This window comes from Bos taurus, chromosome 7 (assembly GCF_002263795.3).
Source record: "Bos taurus isolate L1 Dominette 01449 registration number 42190680 breed Hereford chromosome 7, ARS-UCD2.0, whole genome shotgun sequence".
In the NCBI taxonomy this organism is placed as follows: domain Eukaryota; kingdom Metazoa; phylum Chordata; class Mammalia; order Artiodactyla; family Bovidae; genus Bos; species Bos taurus.
Genome location: NC_037334.1, coordinates 92,991,293 through 93,017,583, shown reverse-complemented (window position 1 = coordinate 93,017,583; position 26,291 = coordinate 92,991,293). Strand labels below are relative to the sequence as shown.

Sequence of the window (26,291 nt, the reverse complement as noted above, 5' to 3'; positions counted from 1 at the left end):
TACATGTCAGATGCAATTTTTGTTGTAGTTAAGATGGCTGAGAACATTTTTACTTAGGGATAGAGGTCAGGCTGTGGTTATTTGTATTTTTAGGTCAGTGATATATAGAATACAATTAATGTATCAGAGTAAATGCATATGCAATTTTGTTTTTAAGTATTATACAGTACTTATATATTTTTGTGACTTCATTTTTAGTTCATCAAAATATAGTGGTTGGGACCAAGGCATAGGTTTCATTTCTATATTGATAATTTTATTTTGTTACTTTCTGTGACTATTGGTAACACTTATCTTGCAGATACAAGCTCTTATTCACCAGGGATCTTTGGCAAGAGAATGTCTGTATCAGAAAGTCTATCTTCACTGTGGAAAATCAGCTTGAAGCTCGTCTTTGTTGATGGTGAGTCAGTGTCATCTTCATACAGGAAAGATCATACTAGCATTATTTTATATTTTCAGTGTTATCAAACAACTATTTGGTTTAAACTTTTTTTTGAGACAGTATTTTGGGGGTGACAGAGGCTGAGATGGTTGAATGACATAACCGACTCAAGGGACTAGAAAGTGAAAGTCGCTCAGTCATGTAGGACTCTGTGACTCCATGGACTATACAATCCATGGAATTCTCCAGGCCAGAATGCTGGAGTGGGGAGCTGTTCCCTTCTCCAGGGGATCTTCCCAATCCAAGGATCGAACCCAGGTCTCCTGCATCGCAGGTGGATTCTTTACCAGCTGAGCCACCAGGGAAGCCCCAATGGATTTGAGTTTGAGCAAACTCCTGGAGATGGTGAAGGACAGGGAAGCCTAGCATGCTGCAGTCCATGAAATTGCAGAGCTGGACATGACTGAGTGACTAAACAACAACATTAGAATGTTAAACCATAGTGCTTCATTACTTGTGTCTAAAGGATTGCATAAAATTGGAATGGAAGTAATAATTTTCTATTTATGAATATACCTAATAAAAGTAGTTTGATTACCTTCTTTCTCTCACCTCTGTTCTTGTTTCTATATAACACATGGTAACACGACTGAAGCGACTTAGCAGCAGCAGCAGCAGCTGACTTATAATTCATGACTTTTATTTGAATAAATATGGGTAGAATAGAACCACCTGTATTACATGCCTATTTTAAAATATATTACTGAGGTTTAGGAAATTTCAGAATAATTGCAATATAATTGTAAAGATTTTTTTCCATTTTCAAATATATAGATTATGATTTTTCAATGGGTACCTGATGTTAATGCTTGCCGCATGTTTTCTATCTCAGAAACACAGTGAATGACTACATATGTATGTTTAATATTATCACAAGAATTAGTAGTGTATAGAAATCTGTAGTTCAGGTTGATATCATTTAATGCATATTTAATAATCATAACTTCATTTTACTATAGTAATTACATTTTTGACTTGACCCAAATATACCTAATCTTGAGTATAAGCAAGAGAGTTCCAGAAAAACATCTATTTCTGCTTTATTGACTATGCCAAAGCCTTTGACTGTGTGGATCACAATAAACTGTGGAAAATTCTTCAAGAGATGGGAATACCAGACCACCTGACCTGCCTCTTGAGAAACCTATATGCAGGTCAGGAAGCAACAGTTAGAACTGGACATGGAACAACAGATTGGTTCCAAATAGGAAAAGGAGTACGTCAAGGCTGTATATTGTCACCCTGCTTATTTAACTTCTATGCAGAGTACATCATGAGAACCGCTGGGCTGGAAGAAGCACAAGCTGGAATCAAGATTGCTGGAAGAATAACCTCAGAATATCAATAACCTCAGATATGCAGATGACACCACCCTTATGGCAGAAATTGAAGAGGAACTAAAAAGCCTCTTGACGAAAGTGAAGAGGAGAGTGAAAAAGTTGGCTTAAAGCTCAACATTCAGAAGACGAAGATCATGGCATCTGGTCCCATCACTTCATGGTAAATAGATAGGGAAACAATGGAAACTGTGAGAGACTTTATTTTCTTGGACTCCAAAATCACTGCAGATGGTGACTGCAGCCATGAAATTAAAAGACGCTTACTCCTTGGAAGGAAAGTTATGACCAACCTAGATAGCATATTGAAAAGCAGAGACATTACTTTGCCAACAAAGGTTCGTCTAGTCAAGGCTATGGTTTTTCCTGTGGTCATGTATGGATGTGAGAGTTGGACTGTGAAGAAAGCTGAGCACCGAAGAATTGATGCTTCTGAACTGTGGTGTTGGAGAAGACTCTTGAGAGTCCCTAGGACTTCAAGGAGATCCAACCAGTCCATTCTAAAGGCGATCAGCCCTGGGTGTTCTTTGGAAGGAATGATGCTAAAGCTGAAACTCCAGTACTTTGGCCACCTCATGCGAAGAGTTGACTCATTGGAAAAGACTCTGATGCTGGGAGAGATTGGGGGCAGGAGGAGAAGGGGACGACAGAGGATGAGATGGCTGGATGGCATCACCGACTCGATGGACGTGAGTTTGAGTGAACTCTGGGAGTTGGTGATGGGCAGGGAGGCCTGGCGTGCTGCGATTCATGGGGTTGCAAAGAGTCGGACACGGCTGAGCGACTGAACTGAACTGAACTGAGTATATGTATAAGTAACTTGATACAGTTACCATGTTGCTTTGGCCCTCTATTCTAGTTATTTTCATTTGAGTCAGCTCTATTGTCAGACTGTCAAAGTAAATTTTCTTTTACAGTCTTGCTTTATTAGTATTCTACTTCTTTGTTGCTTTATTGTTATTCTCTTTTTGTTGTTGTTGTTGTTGTTTTTTCAGGTTATAAACAAATCTCAAGATCGGAGACTGTTAGGACTGATGCTCACCGAAGTCAAAGAAAGACCTCACTCTAGGGAGAAGATCCTTATACTACAGGTACATGTCATTATGTGATTATAACCAGCCTCATCATCTATACTAAATCTTTTAGTAAGAGGCAATGAAATTCAAAAAAGGAATGACATGACACTGTATTTGGAAAAAAGATTTGACTGTAGTTTTCCTTTTCCTGAAAGAGGCTCCCAATAGTCCTATAGTGATTGGACTCACCCTTCCCATGCTCTGGAAGTAATTAAGTATAATTTGATGCATTTTTCAAAACCTTTTTCCTTTAAAACATTGTTTTTAGATGATTTTCTCATATTATTATTTTCACATTAAGCCTACATCAAATATTTTCAGTTGGACTAGACTTTCGTAATTTCTTTAATAGTCTATGCAAATAAACCAAATTTTTTTAGTGTATAAATGAGTTTATCATAACTAGAATAATTTCTATTCTATCTATAATAATAAGATACTATTTATTGAATAATTAATGTTTGCTCAGCCCTGTGCTAAGTACTTTCTCTACTCATTGTGTCTTCATAACAGTGTTGTGGGACAGAAATAATTATCCCAGGCTTATAGATAAGGCAACTAAGACTCAAAGAGGTTAATAATTTGTATAAAGTGAAGTGAAGTCACTCAGTCCTGTCTGACTCTTTGCGACTCCACGGACTGTAGCCTGTTGGTCTCCTCCATCCATGGGACTTTCCAGGCAAAAGTACTGGAGTGGGTTGCCATTTCCTTCTCCAGGGTATAAGATTGTGGCTAATCCAGGATTCCAACCCTGGACTCTGACCTCAGAGTTCCTGTTTATAAATGCTGCATTAAGCTACATGAAGCTTTTACATATGCAATTCAGGACTGGGGTACTTTATTTTTGAAACATAGTCTGGCTAGTTCATAGTGATTTTGTACTACTGATTGAAGTACACCAAAATGTGTCTATGTTAAACATTTGCTATCATAACTTTAAATGGACATAACGTTTGAAAGTCAATATATTATCCGTGTTGTATGTGTATGTATATACATATATCACATGTATGACTTCTCTAAGTAGAATCTTGATATGCTTCCTTGGTAAACTTGGTATATTTTTAGTGTTTGCCACACTCTTCAGAATTGCTGTTCAATTCACAAGTCTGCTAGAGGCTGAGACCCTTGTTTTGGGAGATTATTTACATATGAATATAAAATAAGTAGGCCAAAATAGTGGTATTAGTTCTCTATAAGCTACATAATAAAATGTAAAATGTTAATTTGACCATTGTGAAGGAAGCCAAATGCATAAATTGTTTAGACATTATGGAAACCTATGGCCCTGTGATTTTTATGCTTAAAGTTCTTCAAAAGTTTCTATTGTTTGTAAGACATATATTGTGTTAGTGTACAAATAGAACTTTTGTTATTGATCTGTTACATACTACTTCAGGCTTACTTCAGGCTTACTTCAGGCTTACTTCAGGCTTACTTCTGGCAGCCTTCTTCCTCACCACCCAACTTCATATATATTCTTTACATGTCAACTTCAGTTAAACTGAGTAGCTTGTGGTCACCCTATGGTAATTTGCTATTTGGCACTTCTTTATTAATATTCTCCTTCTTACCATTATGATCTTTTCTCCTTGCTTCCTGGTGAATAGTGACTTTTCATATAAGATTCAACTTTGTTATCTGTCTCAAGCTTTTTGTGACTCCTGACCTGTCATTGTACCTTACATTCTTTGAGTCTTTCCAGTACATAGATCTATTCTAGAACCTTTATTTTATTTGTTTTCCTGTATGAATCTTTCTAACTAGATTATGGGTCTCTCAAGGGTGAGTACAAAGGCTGTGTGTCTGATTCATTTTTACATCCCCCGTTTTTAGCACAGTATCTGACACATGCTGCTGCTGCTGCTGCTAAGTCGCTTAAGTCGTGTCCGACTCTGTGCGACCCCATAGATGGCAGCCCACCAGGCTCTGCTGTCCCTGAGATTCTCCAGGCAAGAACACTGGAGTGGGTTGCCATTTCCTTCTCCAATGCATTAAAGTGAAAAGTGAAAGTGAAGTTGCTCAGTCGTGCCCGACTCTTAGTGACCCCATGGACTGCAGCCTACCAGGCTCCTCCATCCATGGGAATTTCCAGGCAAGAGTACTTCAGTGGGGTGCCATTGCCTTCTCCATCTGACGCATAATGGACGCTTAATAAGCATTTGTTGAATGAATGGTTAATCTCTGTAGGAAAGGGAAGATGATTCTCACAGTTGGTGTGATAATGGTGATAAATTGAATTCCAAAGAAGAGTGCTGCTATACTTTTCAGGGACTATCCAGAATGAAAACCAGTGTCTTTCCTGAGGTCTCACCGTAATTGTCCTTGCTTCTTGGAGTCAGTATAGTGTATGCATGGAATTTTGTTATCTTGAGCATTTATTATTGGAAATTAATCCACAAAATGTAAATAGTTGAATTTTTCATAAGTATTAGATTTCAATAATGGGTAGAATAGGTCTTGACTTAAGGACTTATTACTTATAAGGAGAGCCACGGGTGGTCTGGTGTTGTAATCAGTCTAAATTTGGATAAAGACTTTTTTGCTTGAAAATTATGAAAAATACAACAAAGAATGAGCCTATTTGTTATCACATTTACAGTTTTATTTGCTTTACAACTGGGTAGTTCTTCTGTTATGCCATCTTCATAACATGCTAATAATAGCCAATATTATCAGAGTGACAAATTCTTACATAATTTAGTATTTTTACATTTTGAAAAACACTAATTTATCATATTACCCCTTTAGTAATATGCCAAGCTGTAAGTTGGTTTATATTTTTTATATTTGTAATTTAATAAGATTATACTAATAACTATAGATATATCTATTATATACTTTAATATGACTGTATATTATAATAATTAATATTATATTATGTATCAGTTCAGTTCAGTTCAGTAGCTCAGTTGTGTCCGATATTTAGCAATAAATATATATTATTTAATAACATATGTTAGAGGGCAAAAGTTCTTTGGCCATCAGCTTATGTTATAGTTTTAACTGAGGAAATAGTATGCGATGAAGATATTAAAGGAGGTTTAAGGCTTCTGATATTAACAAAATTCTGTTAAATGATTTTAGACTATATAGAAACAACTTGAGAAAGTATTCTGAACTACAATAAGCTATCCAGAAATAGCATAGTCACAAAATAATTTAAATAAAATAAGGCAAGTGTTGAGGGAGTTGGAAGATAATGAAATTTTCTGTGCTAAAGCTATAATCACTAAGACTTTTAATTTTGTAGGGAGACATTAAATACTCTGGTCATTCAACTTGTGTATCCTTTAGCCTATTTAATAGTCAAAAACTTCTAAGTAAATATGTACGATTTAATTTGTGCTGCTGAGAAACAGCGATCAAAAATGGCAATAAAAGTCACATAATGAAATAAGAATACTAAAAAAAAAATCCAGGGATTTTACTGTGGCTCATTATTCATTCCATTTCTGGCAGCCTTCATGATTACAAATCACTTGATTGACTAACTAGACATTCTCAAAGTGAATTATGAATCAGGTTCATTTTTCCTGGTTGATAGTTGGCACATGCTGTAACTCATACTTTGTGATATATCAAATTCTTGTAACAGTAATAAGAGATATAATCAACTCTTTACTTCAGGAAAACTAAATTACCTTTTCAAAAAATGAAATGCGGTTGCTAACATTTTAACAACACAATGTAATTCCCGCTTCTGTATCCCAGGGTGGAAATCACAGTGATGACGTTATTTTTCAGATAAAAAAAAATCTTTAGAATGATTTTCCATCAGGCATAAAACTCCTATTGATATCAGTCCCCCATAGGCTGCTTGGGCAGTTGCCTGAGCCTAGGTTGCAGAAAACAACAGTTACATTTCTTTCTTAGTATTTAAAAAATGCATGTTGGAGGAATTGTATATTTTTGTACAATTCCTTTGTAGGAAATGTGTTTTCCCCTAAATACCTAATTCATAATGAAGCAATGATATTGCAGACTGTAAAATGTGAAGCATTTTAATGCTTATTAATAGGTCTCTTTTTGAGTAGGGAAAAGTGACCTGAATCTTGAATCTTTTCATTTGTAAAACGAAATAAAGGGGTCAATTCTGCTTTCAAATGTATTCTGTTTTCTTTTGACTTAGAGTTCTTCATGCATAACTACACTGGGAATTGAATGGTGGAAAATTCCTGTAGTATAATTGCATTTCCTTTGATTCTATCCACCCAAGCAATTGAAAAATAAAATGGATGCTCCATAATGTGATATATTCAAAATTTGAGAATTTTGCACAAAATTCAGTCATTGCCATAGTAAAAATATGGTTCCTTCATTGAAAACTCTGAGGCTTGAGAATGTAGGACCTCAATTGCTTAACAGTATTATTATGAGATTCTCTTACTAATAAAAATATTATATATGATAAAGTAATTCTTTGTTGCTTATAAAGGCAAAATCAAAGTTAATGGGAGCTTTGCACATAGAAGGGTCATGGAATTGTACTGTCATAATTTCTCTCTATGTAAATGCACAGTAATTAATATCTTAAGAGTTCCAATGCCTTTTAACTTTCTTTGCTTTCTTTTATGAATAAGATTTATTTAAATTAGAACTAAAAATTGTTTTATTGCTGTTTCATTGCCTTTAAAAATGTTTTACAAAAGTTTTTTTTCTGAATAAAGTCTTACACTATATTAATTTATGTGGAAAGGTGGATAGTAACTTATAATTACGTATAATTTTATAAACATAGCTATCATCTTTTAGTTTTAATGTTGTGTTACTCTAGAATTGTCTGCAGTTCTTGAATTTATGCTTTAGTCACCTTGAAATTTAATTTTTGTCCCCTAACACCATTAATTATGTGCTTAGTAGTTAAAATTGCTATTAAACATCTTTTATGGGATTAAAATTTTATTCCTGATTAGGCAATGAATTATATATTTAATCAATTATTCATTTAAAAATTATGACCAAAAGATTAATTCTCCAAAGATGTTTTTAACAATATAAACCATCCTAGTAGAATTGAAATTGCAGAATTAGTAATTAGAAATGAGAAGACAAAGGATCAACTTATTAATTTTATCAGTAGAGAAACAAACTTTATATCTTTTATGATTTTGGCAGATTTTGTGTAATGACCATAAACTAAAGTGGGACCATAAAATACTGTCATTTTCCAGCCTGGCTCAGTGCTTTTTACCTCTGTGACATAGCTGTACATTTGAAATCTAGAAACATTTATTGTACTTCTTTAGGTATATTGAGGTAAGCAATAGATGGTAAAATGGGCTTTTGTTGCTGTGACCTGGCTATAAGACTTGGGAATAGAAGAAGACTAGCATGGAAAGGAGGACACAAGAACATTTTTTAAAGTCACAGAAATGGGCTGAATTATTTTAATCATTTGTTTATGTTGACTAAGTAAAATAGATTTCTAGATTGTCTACATTTTGTGATATATAAACCTGATTGCTTCTATTAATTGATTCACTTGAAAAATTTAGCATTAGTAGAGTGAGAGAGAATGGAAGTGTCTGTAAATTATGGGAAAACTGAAGCAAAATATATAAGAATAAATTTCTGGTATTTACATTTCTAGGTGAGTATTTAACAGGGTCAGAATGTTCAGTGTAAATAAAATATGCCAAAGGCTTTTGTTCCAGTTTACACTTTAACCCTTGACATTTAATCTCCATCTCTTTTATCACTAAATGTACATATAGGAAAGTAAAATTTGCATTTTTGTAACATGTTCCAAGTGTCTCATATTATATAAATATATATTGCATTTCTCAATATCAACATTACATTGGTATACCTTTTCTAGTTTTGTACAATAAAAGTAGCAGTTTTATCCTAATGATATAAAGTGAATCTTTAAGTAGCATCTGGTGTATTAAAATATATGGCCCTTTTGAATATTTTTGGTTAAATCCATCCTTGGCATAGATTTGATAAGCTCTTTATTTCTCTCATGTAGGTATATGCTAAGGAGTGGAACTAAGGATTAATAGGTGTGGAGTACATGTGTTCCCCATCCTGAATCTCCTCCCACCTCCCTTGGCGGGTTCATGTCAATGTATGGCAAAACCAATACAATATTGTAAAGTAATTAGCCTCCAATTAAAATAAATAAATTAAAAAAACCCAACAAACCAACCACACAAATAAAAAATAGGTGTGGAGTACACAATTATATCTTACTTTTTATTATATGAACACTAATAGGGTATTAGTGCATGTTGTATGATTTTAAGTCTTATGCTATTAATGTGATGGATAATCTATAAAAGGATTTTTAAAGAAATTCCTTTCTACTGGATTTAATGATATATGGTTAAAAAATAGTACATGGTTTTGATACTGAGAAATCTCTATCTTATTATGCAAAAATATTCAAGGGACTTGAATTTTAAAGATGATAGATGCTGGTTGGAATCAGTACTTTAGCATTGATATCAAAGAAGAATAGAAAAGACACATATTGTTTTAGTTAAAACTATAGGTTGAAAGCAACACACAATATTATTTTTGGTGTATTCTACTTTTCATGTTGACTTAGTACTTTAAAGCCTCAAACAAATCATTCAATTCAGTGGTGTATTAGTCAGGGCTCCCCAGAGAAACAGAACCAATAGATATATGTATAATATACATATACACACATGCATTTATGATTTATTTTAAGAAAGTGGCTCACTTGATTGAGGGGACTGTCAAGTCTAAATTCTGTAGGGCAAGTTTGCAGAAGATAGGGAGAAGATAATGCTGCAGTCTGGAGGAAGAATCTTCTTGCCTGGGACCTTCAATTTTTGCTCTTAAGGCCTTCAACTCATGGTTTGAGGCTCACCCAAGTTACTGAGGATAATTTCTGTTACCTAAAGTCAGCTGATTGGAGATAGTAACAATATTTACAGAATACCTACTTAGTAACACCTAACTTAGTGTTTGATTATCAGTTCAGTTCAGTCGCTCAGTTGTGTCCAACTCTTTTTGACCCCATGGACTGCAGCATGCCAGCTTCCCTGTCCATCACCAACTCCTGGAGTGTTGCTCAAACTCATATCTGTTGAGTCGGTGATGCTATCCAACTATCTCATCCTCTGTCATCCCCTTCTCCTCTTGTCTTCAATCTTTCCCAGCATTAGGGTCTTTTCTATTGAGTCAGTTCTTTGAATCAGGTGGCCAATGTATTGGAGTTTCAGCTTCAACATCAGTCTTTCCAACGAATATTCAGGACTGATTTCCTTTAGGATTGACTGGTTTGGTCTCCTTGCAGTCCAAGGGACTCTCAAGAGTCTTCTCTAACACCACAGTTCAAAAACATCAATTCTTCGATGCTCAGCTTTTTTTTATAGTCCAACTCTCATATCCATACATGACTACTGGAAAAACCATAGCTTTGACTAGACAGACCTTTGTTGGCAGGGTAATATATCTGCTTTTTAATATGCTGTCTAGGTTGGTCATAGCTTTTCTTCCAAGGAGCAAGCGTCTTTTAATTTTATGGCTGCAGTCACCATCTGCAGTGATTTTAGAGACTCCAAAAATAAAGTCTCTCACTGTTTCCATTGTTTCCTCATCTATAACTGGGTATTATAGCATAGCCAAGTTGACACATAAAATTAGCCATCAGAGTTGGTCATTTAAAAAACCTGTTTATGTCACAAGTCACAGAAATGCATAGAGTCAAACCATCACTGCAAAATATATTAGACAACGTTCTTGAAATGAAAACTATCAATTCCAGAGATAATAGCTGATACCCATTTTTTGATTAACAAATATCGAGTGCTCTGAATGTGTCTATACTGGGAAAGAATGGCATGGAAAACCATGAATGGACTCTACCCTTATGTAGTTTACTGGTTAATGTTGATGCTTGGGAAAAAGGCAAAAAGTGGTTGTTAACCCAACGATGAACCCACTTGACAAAAGCCCAGTTTTCCTTTGACTTGCCTTATGTAAATGTATATACACAAACCTTATGATTTGTGTACAATAGTCAACTTTCTCTTCATTTATATTACTTCCATATTGTTCATATTTTAGTTCATTGGTACTGTGGAGCTGACTATTCTTTAAGCACCATACACTTTGATCTATAAGTAGAAACTCCTCTCTGTATCAATTTACATTGCCCCTATGTTTATGATTATGTGCTATAATAATAATAATAACTTTTTTAAAATTGAGAATTTATTATATGCCAGATACTTTATAAAACATCTCTCTAGTTCCTTCATTCATACTTCTGTTTTAGAGATGAGGAAATTGATTTCAGAAAGGTAAGTAACTTGCCAGGTTTGTACAGACTGTAGGTGATGAAACATGTTTTTGCTGTTCAGTTGCTAAGTTGTGTCTGACTCTTTTTGACCCCATGGACTGCAGCACGCCAGGCTCTCCTGTTCTTCAATATCTCCCGGAGTTTACTCTGATTCATGTCTACTGAGTCGGTGATTCCACCCAAACACCTCATCCTCTGTTGTCTCCCTTTTGCCTTCAGTCTTTCCCAGCATCAGGGTCTTTTGCAATGAATCAGCTCTTTGCATCAGGTGGCCAAAGTATTAGAGCTTCAGCTTCAGCATCAGTCCTTCCAATGAATATTCAGGGTTGATTTCCTTTAGGATTGACTGGTTTGATCTCTTTGTAGTCCAGGGGAATCTCAAGAGTCTTCTCTAGCACCACAATTCAAAAACATCAGTTCTTTGACACTCAGCTTTCTCTATGGTCCAACTCTTACATGTGTACATGACTACTGGAAAAATCATAGCTTTGATTATATGGACCTTTGTTGGCAAAGTGATGTCTCTGCTTTTTAATATGCTGTCCAGGTTGGCCATAGCTTTTCTCCCAAGTAGCAAGCATCTTTTAATTTCATGGCTGCAGTCACTGTCCACAGTGATTTTGAAGCCTAAGAAAATAAAATCTGTCACTATTTCCACTTTTCCCCCATCTATTTGCCATGAAGTGATGGGACAGGATGTAATGATCTCAGTTTTTTGAATGTTGAGTTTTAAGCCAGCTTTTTCACACTCCTCACTCACCCTCATCAAAAGGCTCTTTAGTCCCTCTTTGCTTTCTGCCTTCTGCCATTAGAGTGCTATCATCTGCATATCTCAGGTTGTTGATATTTCTCTCATCAATCTTGAATCCACTTACTGATTCATCCAGCCTGGCATGGAACATGTCTGAAATTCAGTTCTGAATATGAGGCCCACGTTTTTCTCCTATTGTACCCAAGTTATCTTTGTATGAAGCTTCTTAGGTTGGCTACTGGATCTCTTGGAACAGCCTATATAATTATATATTTCTCAGAATATAAGGATCTCTGTTCATTTTCATTATACTTTAGGGCTAAATGAAAATTTGTGTGTTCTACTGAATATACAATTTTTGGTAGGTAGGTGACTAAAATGTGCTATTTCCCTTTTTGCCTTGGATGCCTATTAGCTCAAGTTTTAATACTGATACTACTTACTTTTAGTAATTTCCTCATGTGTGGTTGCTTATTTAACTGTGTTCTTGTTGCTGTTTAGTCGCTACGTCATGTTCAACTTTTGTGACCCCATGGACTGTAGCCCACCAGGCTCCTCTGTCCATGGGATTTCCTAGGCAAGAATACTGGAGTGGGTTGCCATTTCCTTCTCCAGGGGATCTTTGACTCAGGGATTGAACCCACATCTCTTGTGTTGGCAGGCGAATTCTTTACCCCTGAATTTGTTCATGTAATTATTGAGCTTCCTTTGTCTTTAATTTTATATTAACCTGTTTTATAAAATTTTTTCAATTATAAATCAGCACAGTCTTTTTAAAAGGGAGGTAGGGATTATAGATAGATGAAAATGAATACAGAACAGTTGTGTATTATTCTGTAATCTGATTGCTTTTTTCCCACTGTTGTGTCTATATACTTAAAATAGTAGATAACACATAGTAGATGTTAGTGAATCAGTGGATTGAATTAATGTACCTTCTATCAGACATCTAGTTGATTCTAAGGGTTTAAATTTGATCACACTCAATGCATTTACTGATGTGGTAGGCTTTGCTGTTCTGTTTTTCACTTTCTATTTGACGTGTCTTTTCTGTTTTGCTCTCCATTTTTGCTTTCTTTTGGATTGATGTGATGATTAATTTAATGTGTCAGCTTGACCAGGCCGCAGGGTGCCCAGATATTTTATCAAACATTCTGAATGAGATTAACATTTGAATTGGTAGTTTGAGTAAAGCAGATTGCCCTCCTCAATATGGGTGCATCTCATCCAATTTGTTAAAGATTTAAAGAGATCAAAAAGGATGAGTAAGAAGGAACTCCTTCTGCCTTATTGCCTTTGAGCTGGGACATTTGCTTTTTCCCCATAGTCAGACTCAACCTGAAACATCTTCCTGGCTCCCAAACCTACTGGCTTTTAGACTAGAATCATACCATTGATTTTCCTGTTTCTTAGGCCTTTGGACTTGGACTGGAACTATACCATCAGCTCTCCTGGGTCTCCAGGTTGCTGACTGTAAATCTTGGGTCTTGTCAGCCTCCATAATTGCATTGGCCAGTTTCTTATAATAAGTATTTCTCTCTCTCTCTCGACACACACATGTAACACACATGACAAACCCTACTGTTTTTGGTTCTGTTTCTCTGAGTAACCTTGACTAATACAGAGTGCTGTCTTCTGTGCTTAGTCGCTCAGTTGTGTCCAACTCTTTGAGACCCCATGGACTGTAGCCTGCCAGGCTCCTCTGTCCATGAGATTCTCCAGGCAAGAATACTGGAGTGGGTTGCAATGCCCTCCTCCAGGGGATCTTCCCAACCCAGGGATCAAACCCAAGTCTCCCACATTGCAGGCAGGTCACATTGTATCTCTCAGATTCGTTACCATCTGAGCCACCAGGGAAGCCCTAACAATGGATAATTTTTTTAAATGATTTTATTTTCCCTCTAATAAAGAAGTTATATATTCTGTTTCTATTCACTTATTGGTTACTCTGGAAGTTATAATAAACATAATTATCAGAGTCTTAAGTTATTATCGGAGAAGGCAGTGGCAACCCACTCCAGTACTCTTGCCTGGAAAATCCCATGGATGGAGGAGCCTGGTAGGCTGCAGTCCATGGGGTCGATAAGAGTCAGACACGACTGAGTGACTTCACTTTCACTTTTCACTTTCATGCATTGGAGAAGGAAATGGCAACCCACTCCAGTATTCTTGCCTGGAGAATCCCAGGGACAGCAGAGCCTGGTGGGCTACCATCTATGGGGTCACACAGAGTCAGACATGACTGAAGTGACTTAGCAGCAGCAGCAGCAGCAACAAGTTATTATTATTACTTTTAGCTTCCTTCTTGATAATATAAAGACGCTTTAACCCCAGTTCCCCCTCTCCTGAAAATTGTTGTTTTATGATTATTTTTAATCCCATGAAACTTTATTATTACTAATTTTTATACTTGATATTTATGTACGTACACTCACGTATTTGTCACTTTATTGTTGCTGGTTCTTTCTTGCATGTTAGCTCATTCATCTGGGAGCTCATTCCTTCTTGTTGTTGCCTTGTGCGGTTGCCCAGTCACGTCTGACTCTTTGCGACCCCATGGACTGCAGCATGCCAGGCCTCCCTGTTCCTCACAATCTCCCAGAGTTTGCCCAAGTTCACGTTCATTGCCTCGATGATGCCATCCAGCCATCTCATCCTCTGATGTGCTCTTCTCCTTCTGCCCTCAATCTTTCCCAACATCAGGGACCTTTCCGGTGAGTCATCTGTTTGCATCAGATGACCAAAATACTGGAGCTTCAGCTTCGTCATCAGTCCTTCCAGTGAATATTCAGGGTTGATATCCCTTAAGATTGACTGGTTTGATCTCCTTGCTGTCCAAGGGACTTTCAAGAGTCTTCTCCAGCACCACAGTTTGAAGGCATCAGTTCTTTGGCGTCCTGCCTTCTTGCAGTCCCAGCTTCCACTGGGAAGACCGTAGTCTTGACTATACATACCTTTTCAACACACTGTCTAGATCTGTCATTGCTTTCCTGCCAAGAAACAATTATCTTCTGATTTCATGGCTGCGGTCACCGTCCATAGTGATTTTGCAGTCCAAGTAGAGGAAATCTGTCACTATTTCCACTTTTTCCCCTTTTATTTGCCATACAGTAATGGGGCCAGATGCTGTGATCTTAGTTTTTCAATATTTAGTCTTAAGCCAGCTCTTTCACTCTCCTCCTTCACCCTCATCAAAAGACTCTTTAGTTCCTCTTCGCTTCTTGCCATTAGAGTGGTATCGTCTGCATATCTGAGGATGCTGATGTTTCTCCTGCCTAAGTTGATTTCGACTTGCATTTCTGACTTGCATCCAGCCTGGCATTTCTCATGATGTGCTCAGCATATAGGTTAAACAAACAGGGTGACAGCAGACAGCCCAGTAGAACTCCTTTCTTGATCTTGAACCAATCAGTTATTGCATACAGGGTTCTAACTGCTGCTTTTTGACCTACATACAGGTTTCTCAGGAGACAGGTAAGACGGTCTGGTATTCCCATCTTTCTAAGAGCTTTCCACAGTTCGTCATGATCCACACAGTTAAAGGCTTTAGTGTAGTTGATGAAACAGAGATAGATGTTTTTCTGAAATTCTCTTGCTTTCTCTATAATCCAGTGAATGTTGGCAATTTGATCTCTGGTTCATCTTCCTTTTCTAAACCCAGGCTGGACATCTAAAAGTTCTTGGTTTGCATAATGCTGAAGCCTAGCATGCAAGTATTTAAGCATGATCTTACTAGCATGGGAGATGAATGTGATTGTCCGATGGTTAGCTTAGTCGCTCATTCCTGTTATCTGTAGTTTATTCTTTAGCAGTTCTTCTAGAGTATCTGCTGATTACAAACTCCAGTTTCATTGTTCTGAAGAAGGCTCTGTGTGTGTGTGTGCTTAGTCACGCAGTCATGTCTGACTCTTTGCGACCTCATGAACTATAGCCCACCAGGCCCCTCTGTCCAAGGGGATTCTCCAGGCAAGAATATTGGAGTGTGTTGCCACCCCTCCTCCAGGGGAATCTTCTCAACTCAGGATCTCCCACATTGCAGTCAGATTATTTACCGTCTGAGCCACCAGAGAAGCCCAAGAATACTGAAGTGGGTAGCCTCTCCCTTCTCCAGGGGATCTTCCTGACCCAGGAATTGAACTGGTGTCTCCTGCATTGAAGGCAGATTCTCTACCAGCTGAGCTATCAGGGAGGCCTGAAGAAGTCTCTGTTTTGTGTTAATTCTTTAAATATATTTCACTGGGAATAAAATTCAGGGATGGCAATTTTGTTTGTCATCTTGTATAAGATCTCAGTGTCTTGTTTTCTGGTTTTCACTGTTGTTTTTGTGACATGAATTACCAGTCTGATGTTCATATATGTATATACGTATGTATAGTCATATGTGTTTGTATATATATATATGTTTGTATATATAGCTTTGGGGTATATCATTTCACCCATTGCAAGTATTTATTCAATGACTTTTTTTTTTTTAGTAAATTTAACAAATTGTGCAGCCTTCACCATTGATCAGATTTCAGGCACTTCTGTCACCCAAATAAGATCCTTTATGTTCATTAATTGTTAATGTCCATTCCCTCTCCTTTTTCTTAAGTTTAAGTATAGTTGATTCACAATGTTATATTTCAAGTGTACAGAGAGTGATCCAGTTATGTGTGTACATGTATATATTCTTTTTCAGATTCTTTTCTATTGTAGATTATTACCAGATATTGACTACAGTTTCCTGTGCTATATTGTAGGTCCTTGTTGTTTTTATCTATTTTGTATATAGTAGTGTGTATCAGTTCGGAGAAGGCAATGGCACCCCACTCCAGTACTCTTGCCTGGAAAATCCATGGACAGAGGAGCCTGGTAGGCTGCAATTCATGGGGTCGCTAAGAGTCGGGAACGACTGAGCGACTTCACTTTCACTTTTCACTTTCATGCACTGGAGAAGGAAATGGCAACCCACTCCAGTGTTCTTGCCTGGAGAATCCCAGGGACGGGGAAGCCTGGTGGGCTGCAATCTCTGGGGTCGAACAGAGTCGGACACAACTGAAGTGACTTAGCAGCAGCAGCAGTGTGTATCAGTTAATATAAACTCCTAATTTATCCCCCATGACTTTCCCCTTTGGTAACTTCTATCCATTTTTCTTACCCTGGACAATATTAATCTATTTTCTTTCTCTGTAGATTTTTCTTTCCTGGAAATTTCATATAAATCAAATCACACAATATGTGGTCTCTTATGTTGGTATTCTTTGACTTAGAATAATACATATATTTTCACACTGGAAATCTTTGATGTCTAACTGTTTGGTGTACTCAGTAAGTATTCACTATCATCATTCATTTATGAAAATTATGAAAGCTTCTGAAATATTAAAATGTGCTTAAGTATGAAAATACTTCTATATATGATAATTTCATTAGGATGATTTATTGTGCTTTCACTTGTGTAATGTTACTGTTACTGTTTAATATTAACATTTTTATTTATTTTCAATTTTTATTTCTTTTAAAAAATTTTTATTTTATATTGGAGTTAGTTAACAGTGCTGTGTTAGTTTCAGGTGTTCAGCAAAGTGATTCAGTCATACATATACATACATTTACTCTTCTTCGAATTATTTTTCCATTTAGCTTATTATAGAATATTGAGCAGAATTCCCTGTGCTATACAGTAGGTCCTTGTTGGTTAACTCTTTTACATATAGCAGCATGTACATATCAATCCCCAAATCCTGGTCTATTCCTCCCCCTACCCTTTTCTCCTAGAATAACAGTTTTGAGGTTCCTGTGTTGAAGCATGTGTTAATAGTTTGTTGTTTTATTGATGAGCAGTGTTCCACTGTATGCATACACTGCATCATGTCCGCCCATTCATCAGTTGATGCACATTTAGTTTTTTATAGTTTTTGACTATGAATATGAATAATGCTGCTAAGAGGATCCATGTATAAGTCTTTGTGTAAATACATATTTTCATTTCTCTTGGGTATTTTCTCTCTAAGTGTAAAATCGTTCAGTCATTTGGAAAATTTATTTTTAACTTTTAATGAGACTTCAAACTTTCCAAAGTAGTTGCATTATTTTGTGCTCCTACCGGCAAAGTATGAGGACTCCTTTTTTCCACATCCTTGCTAACATTTGTTATTATCCTTTTTTAAAAAAAGTTATTACAGTCATCCTAATGGATGTGAAATTGCTTCTCATTGTGATTTTAATTTGCATTTTCCTAAACTAACATGAAATACCTTTTTGTGTGTTTATTAGCCACCCATATATCTTCTTTGGTGAAATGTTTTGTCAAAAATTTTACCCAGTTTTTGATTGGGTTGTTTGTCTTGTATACAAAGAGTTCTTTGCATATTTTGTACACAAAGTCTTTATAAGATATATGTTTCCCAAATATTTTCTCCCAGTCTGTTGCTTATCTTTTAATTTTCATAATAGCATCTTTTGAAGTGTAAAGGATTTGAATTTTGATGAGGTTTAATCTACCAGATTATAAAGAATGCACCATGTTTTTGGTGTCATAGCAAAGAAATTTTTGCCTGACCTAAGGTATTGAAGATAATCACCTGTGTTTTCTTTTAAAAGTTTGTTTTGGCTCTAACATTTAAATCTGTGATTTATTTTGTATAGTGTGAAATAAAGGTGTAACTTTATCTTTTGGCATATGCATATAGAGCTTTCCTAGTACTATTAATTAAAAAGCCTATCTTTTCCTTCAGTGAATTTCCTTTGCACCTTTATTGAAAATAAGTTCTGTTCTAGTGATTTACATGTCTGTCCTTGTGCTGGTACTACACTGTTCACAACTACTCGAGTAGCTTTACGTCAAGTTTTGAAATTGGGAAGCATATGTTGTCCAGCTTTGTCATTTTCAAAATTGTTTTGGCGTTCTATATGAATTCTGTATAAATGTTGTAATTCTATGTAATTTGCAATTCTGAACACATTTTAGGATCATCTTGCCAATATCTGCTAAAAGACTGCTGAAAATCTGGTAGCAATTGATATATGAATCAACCTGGGGAGAATTACTATTCTGAACGTTATTGAACTTTCCACTCCATGAACCTGGTATCTGAGCTTCTTTTGAAGGTAATCTTTGTCTGTCCCTCCCTCTACTGTGCCCTGATGGCTTTTAAGGTCTTTCTCTTTCCTTTTGGTTTTAAACAGTTTCATGATAATGTGTTTTAAGTGTGGACTTCCTTTTATTTATACTGCTTGGGAACTTTTGGCTTCCTGTATACATGGATTGTGGAGAAGGCAATGGCACCCCACTCCAGTACTCTTGCCTGGAAAATCCCATGGATGGAGGAGCCTGGTGGGCTGCAGTCCATGGGGTCGCTGAAGAGTCAGACACGACTGAGCAACTTCACTTTCACTTGTCACTTTCATGCATTGGAGAAGGAAATGGCAACCCACTCCAGTGTTCTTGCCTGGAGAATCCCAGGGACGGGGGAGCCTGGTGGGCTGCCGTCTATGGGGTCGCACAGAGTCAGACACGACTGAAGTGACTTAGCAGTAGCAGCAGCAGCATACATGCATTGGAGAAGGAAATGGCAACCCACTCCAGTATTCTTGCCTAGAGAATCCTGTGGACAGCGGAGCCTGGTGGGCTGCTGTCTATGGGGTCGCAGAGTTGGACACCACTGAAACGACTTAGCAGCAGCAGCATACATGGATTGATGTTTTTCATCAATTCTGGAAAATTTTGTTGCTCTCTTATCTCTTTTTAATTGAATATAAAATATCATCAGTTTTAAGATGTACCATTTATGTATCACTAAAAGAGAAAGAATATACTACTAATGCCTTAATAATAGTTAATGAATTAATTGGTCATATTGACCCTAATCACTTAGAAATTTATGATTTTCTCAAAGGATCTGGCAAACATTTCTTCAGTTGCATTGCTTGATGTAGAGTCTCACATGTATCTTTGTAAGAAAGCATATCACAATTTCATATACTTGTATCTTGTTTTCTTAGATTCTGTAACTAGTTAGTTGTTTCTTTGCAACATGTTCAAGTCAGTTCAAAGTACTGTATTTAAATACTATAAACTGGGTGGCTTAAACAACAGTTATCTCCTACAATTCTGAAGGTTGGAAAGTCTCACATCAAGGAGCTGGCATAGTCTGTGTCTGATGAGGACCCTCTTCCTGGTTTATAGATGGCCATCTTCTTGCTGTATTTTCCCATGGTGAGGAAGAAAGATTCTTTCTCTCATGTCTCTTCTTATAAGGGCACTAATTCCATTCATGAAAGCTCCTTGCTCAAGACCTGATTACCTCACAAAGGTCCTACGTCTAAATACCATCAAATTGGGATTAGGACTTAAGCATATGAACTTTGGTGGGGTAGACACAAATATTTAGCCCATATTATAAGAATATAAGGGCTTTCCTGATGGCTCAGACAGGAAAGAATCTGCCTGCAGTTCGGGAGACCTGGGTTTGATTCCTGGGTCGAGAAGATCCTCTGAAGAAGGGAATAGCTACTGCTCCAGTATTCTTGCCCAGAGAATTCCATGGACAGAGGAGCATAAGAAAATAATCACCACTCATTTGTGGTCATAATTTCAGTTATGAATATTTGTTTCATTAATATCTGATTGAGAAATGCCTCTTGAGAAACCTGTATGCAGGTCAGGAAGCAACAGTTAGAACTGGACATGGAACAACAGACTGGTTCCAAATAGGAAAAGGAGTACGTCAAGGCTGTATATTGTCACCCTGCTTATTTAACTTCTATGCAGAGTACATCATGAGAAACGCTGGGCTGGAAGAAGTACAAGCTGGAATTAAGATTGCTGGGAGAAATATCCATAACCTCAGATATGCAGATGACACCACCCTAATGGCAGAAAGTGAAGAAGAACTAAAGAGCCTCTTGATGAAAGTGAAAGAGAAGAGTAAAAAAGTTGGCTTAAAGCTCAACATTCAGAAAACTAAGATCATGGCATCTGGTCCCATCACTTCATGGCAAATAGATGTGGAAACAGTGGCTGACTTTATTTTTCTGGGCTCCAAAATCACTGCGGATGGTGATTTCAGCCATGAAATTAAAAAACGCTTACTCCTTGGAAGGAAAGTTATGACCAATCTAGATAGCATATTAAAAAGCAGAGATATTACTTTGTCAACAAAGGTCCGTCTAGTCAAGGCTATGGTTTTTCCAGTAGTCATGTATGGATGTGAGAGTTGAAGTATAAAGAAAGCTGAGCACTGAAGAATTGATGCTTTTAAACTGTGTTGTTGGAGAAGACTCTTTAGTCCTAAAGGAAATCAGTCTTGAATATTCGTTGGAAGGACTGATGCTGAAGCTGAAGCTCTGATACTTTGACCGCCTGATGTGAATGACTGACTCTTTAGAAAAGACCCTGATACTGGGAAAGACTGAAGGCAGGAGGAGAAGGGGACGACAGAGGATGAAATGGTTGGATGGCATCACTGACTCGATGGACATGAATTTGAGCAAGCTCTGGGAGTTGGTGATGGACAGGGAAGCCTGGTGTGCTGCAGTCCATGGGGTTGCAAAGAGTTGGACATGTCTGAGTGACTAAGCTCAACTGAACATTTGGATGCGTGTATCTTTTTGAATTATGGTTTTCTCTGTATATATGCCCAGGAGTGGGATTGCTGGATTATTTTTAGTCTTTTAAGGAACCTCCATACTGTTCTCCATAATGTCTATACCAATTTGCATTCTCACCATCAGTGAGAAGGGTTCCCTTTTCTCCACACCCTCTCCAGCATTTACTTTTCATAGATTTTTTGATGATAGTCATTCTGAGCAATGTGAGGTGATACCTTATTGTAGTTTTGATTTGCATTTTTCCAATAATTAGTGATATTGAACATCTTTTTATGTGTTTCTTGCCCATGTCTATGTCTTCTTTGGAGAAATGTCTGTTTAGAACTTCTGACCTTTTTTTTTTTTTTGATTGGCTTGTTGATTGTTTTTTTTTTTTTTTTTTAAAAAACTCTTTGTGACCCCATGGACTGTAGCCTGCCAGGTATCTCTGTTCATGGGGATTCTCCAGGCAAGAATACTGAAGTGGGTTGCCATGCCCTCTTCCAGGGGATCTTCCCAATTCAGTAATCAAACCCAGGTCTCCTGCATTGCAGGCAGATTCTTTACTGTCTGAGCCACCAGGGATCCCAAGAATACTGGTGTGGATAGGCTATCCCTTCTCCAGGGGGTTTTCCTGACGCACGAATTGAACTGGGGTTTCTTGCATCGCAGGTGGATTCTTTAGCAGGTAAGCTACCCAAGAAGTCCAGTAATTAGTGATGAACATCTTTTCATGTGTTTCTTGGCCATCTGAATGTCTTCTTGGTAGACATGTCTGTTTAGAACTTCTGACCATTTTTTTTTTTTTATTGGGTTGTCGATTGGGTTTTTTTTTTTTTTTTTTAAATATTGACTGCATGAACTGTTTGTGTATTTTGGAGATTAATCCCTTCTTGATCACTTTGTTTGAAATATTTTCTCCCATTCTGTGGGTTGTCTTTTTGCTTTGCTTATGGTTTCTTTTGCTGTGCAAAAGCCTTTAAGTTTAGTTAGGTTCCATTTGTTTATTGTTGTTTTTATTTTCATTACTTTAGGAGGTGGATCAAAAAAGATCCTGCTTCGATTTATGTTAGAGAGTGTTCTATGTTTTCCTGTAAGACTTTTATAGTATCTGGTGTTAAATTTAGGTCTTTAATCCACTTTGAGTTGTGTGTGTGTGTGTGTGTGTGTGGTGTTAGGGTGTGTCCTACTTTCATTTTTTCACCTGTAGCTGTCCACTTTTCCCAGTACCACTGTTGGAGAGACAGTCTTTTATCCACTGTATGTTCTTGCCTTCTTTGTCATAGATTAGTTGACCATAGATGGGTGGGTTTATTTCTGGCTTTCTATCCTGTTCTGTTGATCTATATTTCTGTTTTTGTGCCAGTATCATTCTGCTTCGATAACTGTAGCTTTGTAGTATAGCCTGAAGTCAGGGAGCCCGATTCCTCCATCTGTTTTTCTTTCTCAAGATTGCTTTTGCCATTTGGGGGCTTTTCTGTTTCCATACAAATTGTAAATTTTTTGTTCTAATTCTGTGAAAAATGCCATTGATAGTTTGATGATATTGCATTGAATCTGTAGATTTCTTTGGGTAGTGCAGTGATTTTGACTATGTTGACTCTTCTAATCCAAGAACATGGTGTATCTTTTCATTTGTTTGTGTCATCTTTGATTTCTTCCATCAGTATTTTATAGTTTTCTGAGTACAGGTCTTTTGCCTCATCAGATAGGTTTGTTCCTAGGTATTTTGTTCTTTTTGTTGTGATGGCAAATGTGATTGTTTCCTTAATTTATCTTTTTGATCTTTTGTTTTTAGTGTATAAGAATGCAATAAATTTCTGTGTATTAATTTTGTATTTTGCAACTTTACCAGATTCACTAATGAGCTCTAGTAGTTTTCTGGAGGCATCTTTAGGATTTTCTATGTATAGCATCATGCTGTCTGCAAACAGTGACAGTTTTACTTCTTTTCCAGTTTGTATTCCTTTTATTTCTTTCTCTCCTCTGGTTGCTATGGCTAGAATGTCCAAAACTATGTTGAATAAATGTGGTGACAGTGGACATCCTTGTTTTGTTCCTGAGCCTAGAGGAAATGCTTTCAGTTTTTCACCATTGATCATGATGTTTGCTGTGACTTTGTCATTTATTGATTTCATTATGTTGAGGTAGGTCCTCTCTATTCCCACTTTCTGGAGGATATTTTTATCATAAATGGGTGTTGAATTTTGTCAAAAGGTTTTCAGTGTACTGAGATTATCATATATTTTTAATCTTTAATTTGTTAATGTGGTGTATCACATTGGTTGATTTATGTGTACTAAAGAATCCTTGCATCCCTGGAATCAGATCAGATCAGATCAGTCTGGGATATATCTCACTTAATCGTGGCCTATGATCCTTTTAATGTGTTCTGGATTCAGTTTGCTAGTATTTTGTTGAGAATTTTTGTGTCATGTTCAGCAATGATATTGGCCTATAATTTTCTTTTTTGTGATATCTTTGTCTGGTTTTGGTATTAGGGTGATAGTGGCCTTGTAGAATGAGCTTGGGAGTGTTCCTTCCTCTGCAGTTTTTAGGAAGAGTTTCCGAAGGATGGATGTTAACTATACTCTAAACATTTAATAGAATTTGCCTTTGAAGCCACGTGGTCCTGGACTTTTATTTGTTGAAAAATTTTTAATAATAGTTCCAATTTCAGTACTCATGATTGGTCTATTTGTATTTTCTTCCTGGTTCAGTCTTAGGAAGTTGTACTTTTCTAAGGATTTGTCCATTTCTTTTAGGTTGTCCATTATTGGCATATAGTTGCTTGTAGTAGGCTCTTATGATTCTTTATATTTCTGTGGTGTCTGTTGTAACTTCTTATTTTTAATTTCTAATTTCACAGATTTGAGTTTGCTCCCTTTTTTTCTTGATGGGTCTGGCTAAAGGTTTATCTATTCTGTTTATCTTCTCAGAGAACCAGCTTTTACTTTCTTTGCTGTTGTTTTCTTCTTCTCTGTTTCATTTATTTCTGCTCTGATCTTTATGATTTCTTTCCTTCTACTAACTTTTAAAAATTTTTTTATTTATTTATTTTTGGCTGTGCTGGGTCTTAGTTGTTGCAGGGGCTTTTCTGTAGTCCAGGAGAGTGGGCTCTGCTCTTCTTTGTAGTAAGCAGGCTTCTCATTGCAGTGGCTTCTCTTGTGGAGCATGGGCTCTAGGGCACGCAGGCTTCAGTAGTTGCCATGCATGGGCTCAATAGTTTTGGTTCCTGGGCTCTAGAGTACAGTCTTAATATTTGTGGCACACAGGCTTAGTTACACTGCGGCCTGTGAGATCTTTCTGGACCCTGGACCAAATCCGTGTCTCCTGCATCAGTAGGTGGATTCTTTACCCCTGAGCCACCAGGGAAGCCCTAACTTTGGGTTTTGTTTGTTATTCTTTTTCTAGTTGCTTTAGATGTAAGATTAGGTTGTTTATTGGAGATATCTTTGTTTGTTTGCTTCCTGATGTAAGATTGTATTGCTATAAACTTTCCTCTTACAACTGCTTTTGCTGCTTCTAAAGGTTTTGGATCATGTTTTCATATTCATTTGTCTCTAGGTATGTTTTTAATTTCCTCTTTGATTTCTTTAGTATCCTTTGGTTCTTTAGTAACATATTATCAGTTTAAGAATTTTTTTACCTTAGTGAAAATGAACCAAGATACAAGGTAAGACAGAGCCTGCAGCTGGAGGGTCAGAGCATTGTTGAACCCCTATGAAGAGTTGGGGAAATGTGAGGGAAAACAAATGAAGTGAGAGGTATCATTGGAAGGCATTTTGAGGCATTTATTTCTAAACTGTTAAAGTGAGAAACCCATTTTCTTTTATTAAACCAGCCAATCATGTGTCATCAAAGCATTCATATACCTTCATATACAGTGGAATAGTGACTTATCTTCCTTTATTGATGTTCCCAGGTTTTTCCCTCTAGAATCTCTCAATTCCAGTCATGTCACAAAAATTTTATTGTGTTTTTTTTCAGTGGATAAAAAATGTCCGCTTGTGAATGTGTGAGTTTTAAATTACTTTGAAAGGAAAATTCTTTATCTGAATGCTCATTTCTAGGACATGTTCTTTAGTTGTCACTTTGTGTCATAAATCTGTTTAAACTAATGTCTGTTTGCACTATAGAGGAAACACTAAGGTCTTCAAAGCAAATTTTAGTGCTGAAATGTCAGAGAAGTAAAGGAATTTTAGTAATCAGATAGGATTCCATAAGGACAACCCCTTGAGCCTGTTTGATAGAGCATCAGAGCTACGAAGAATGATGGGCTTTGTAATCAGTATCTGTGAGTGAGCTATAGCCCTTGAAATAAAGAGAAAGGGAATCCAGAAACATCTATAGGTCTGTGAAAGATCTTATCTTTTTTCCTTTTTAAACAGATGACACACACTCATCAGGCATATTCTTCCTTGGTGGAAGAGGGCTTTGAACATAGATGCTATGCTATGCTATGCTAAGTCACTTCAGTCGTGTCCGACTCTGTGTGACCCCATAGACGGCAGCCCACCAGTCTCCCCCGTCCCTGGGATTCTCCAGGCAAGAACACTGGAGTGGGTTGCTATTTCCTTCTCCAGTGCATGAAAGTGAAAAGTGAAAGTGAAGTCGCTCAGTCATGTCCAACTCTTAGCGACCCCATGGACTGCAGCCTACCAGGCTCCTCCATCCATGGGATTTTCCAGGCAAGAGTACTGGAGTGGGGTGCCATTGCCTTCTCCGTCAACATAGATAACTTCCCTTTTTTTTTTTCTTGGCACATTTACCCTCTAGCTCCCAAAATGCCATTCTTTCCTGTATGTAAAATTATTAACAACTATAA

At 36.9% G+C, this 26,291-nt stretch overlaps 1 long non-coding RNA gene across 1 annotated transcript in view; it reads left to right on the top strand.

Moving 5' to 3' along the window:
• Window positions 1-1,167: 1,167 nt before the first annotated feature.
• LOC100848699 (uncharacterized) overlaps window positions 1,168-26,291 on the top strand; it is a 128,727-nt gene continuing 103,603 nt past the window's right edge. The window contains exons 1-4 of the long non-coding RNA XR_009495352.1: window positions 1,168-2,471; window positions 2,778-2,873; window positions 17,066-17,200; window positions 18,843-18,982. This is a non-coding gene — a long non-coding RNA (uncharacterized lncRNA). The remainder of the gene's footprint in view (window positions 2,472-2,777; window positions 2,874-17,065; window positions 17,201-18,842; window positions 18,983-26,291) is intronic.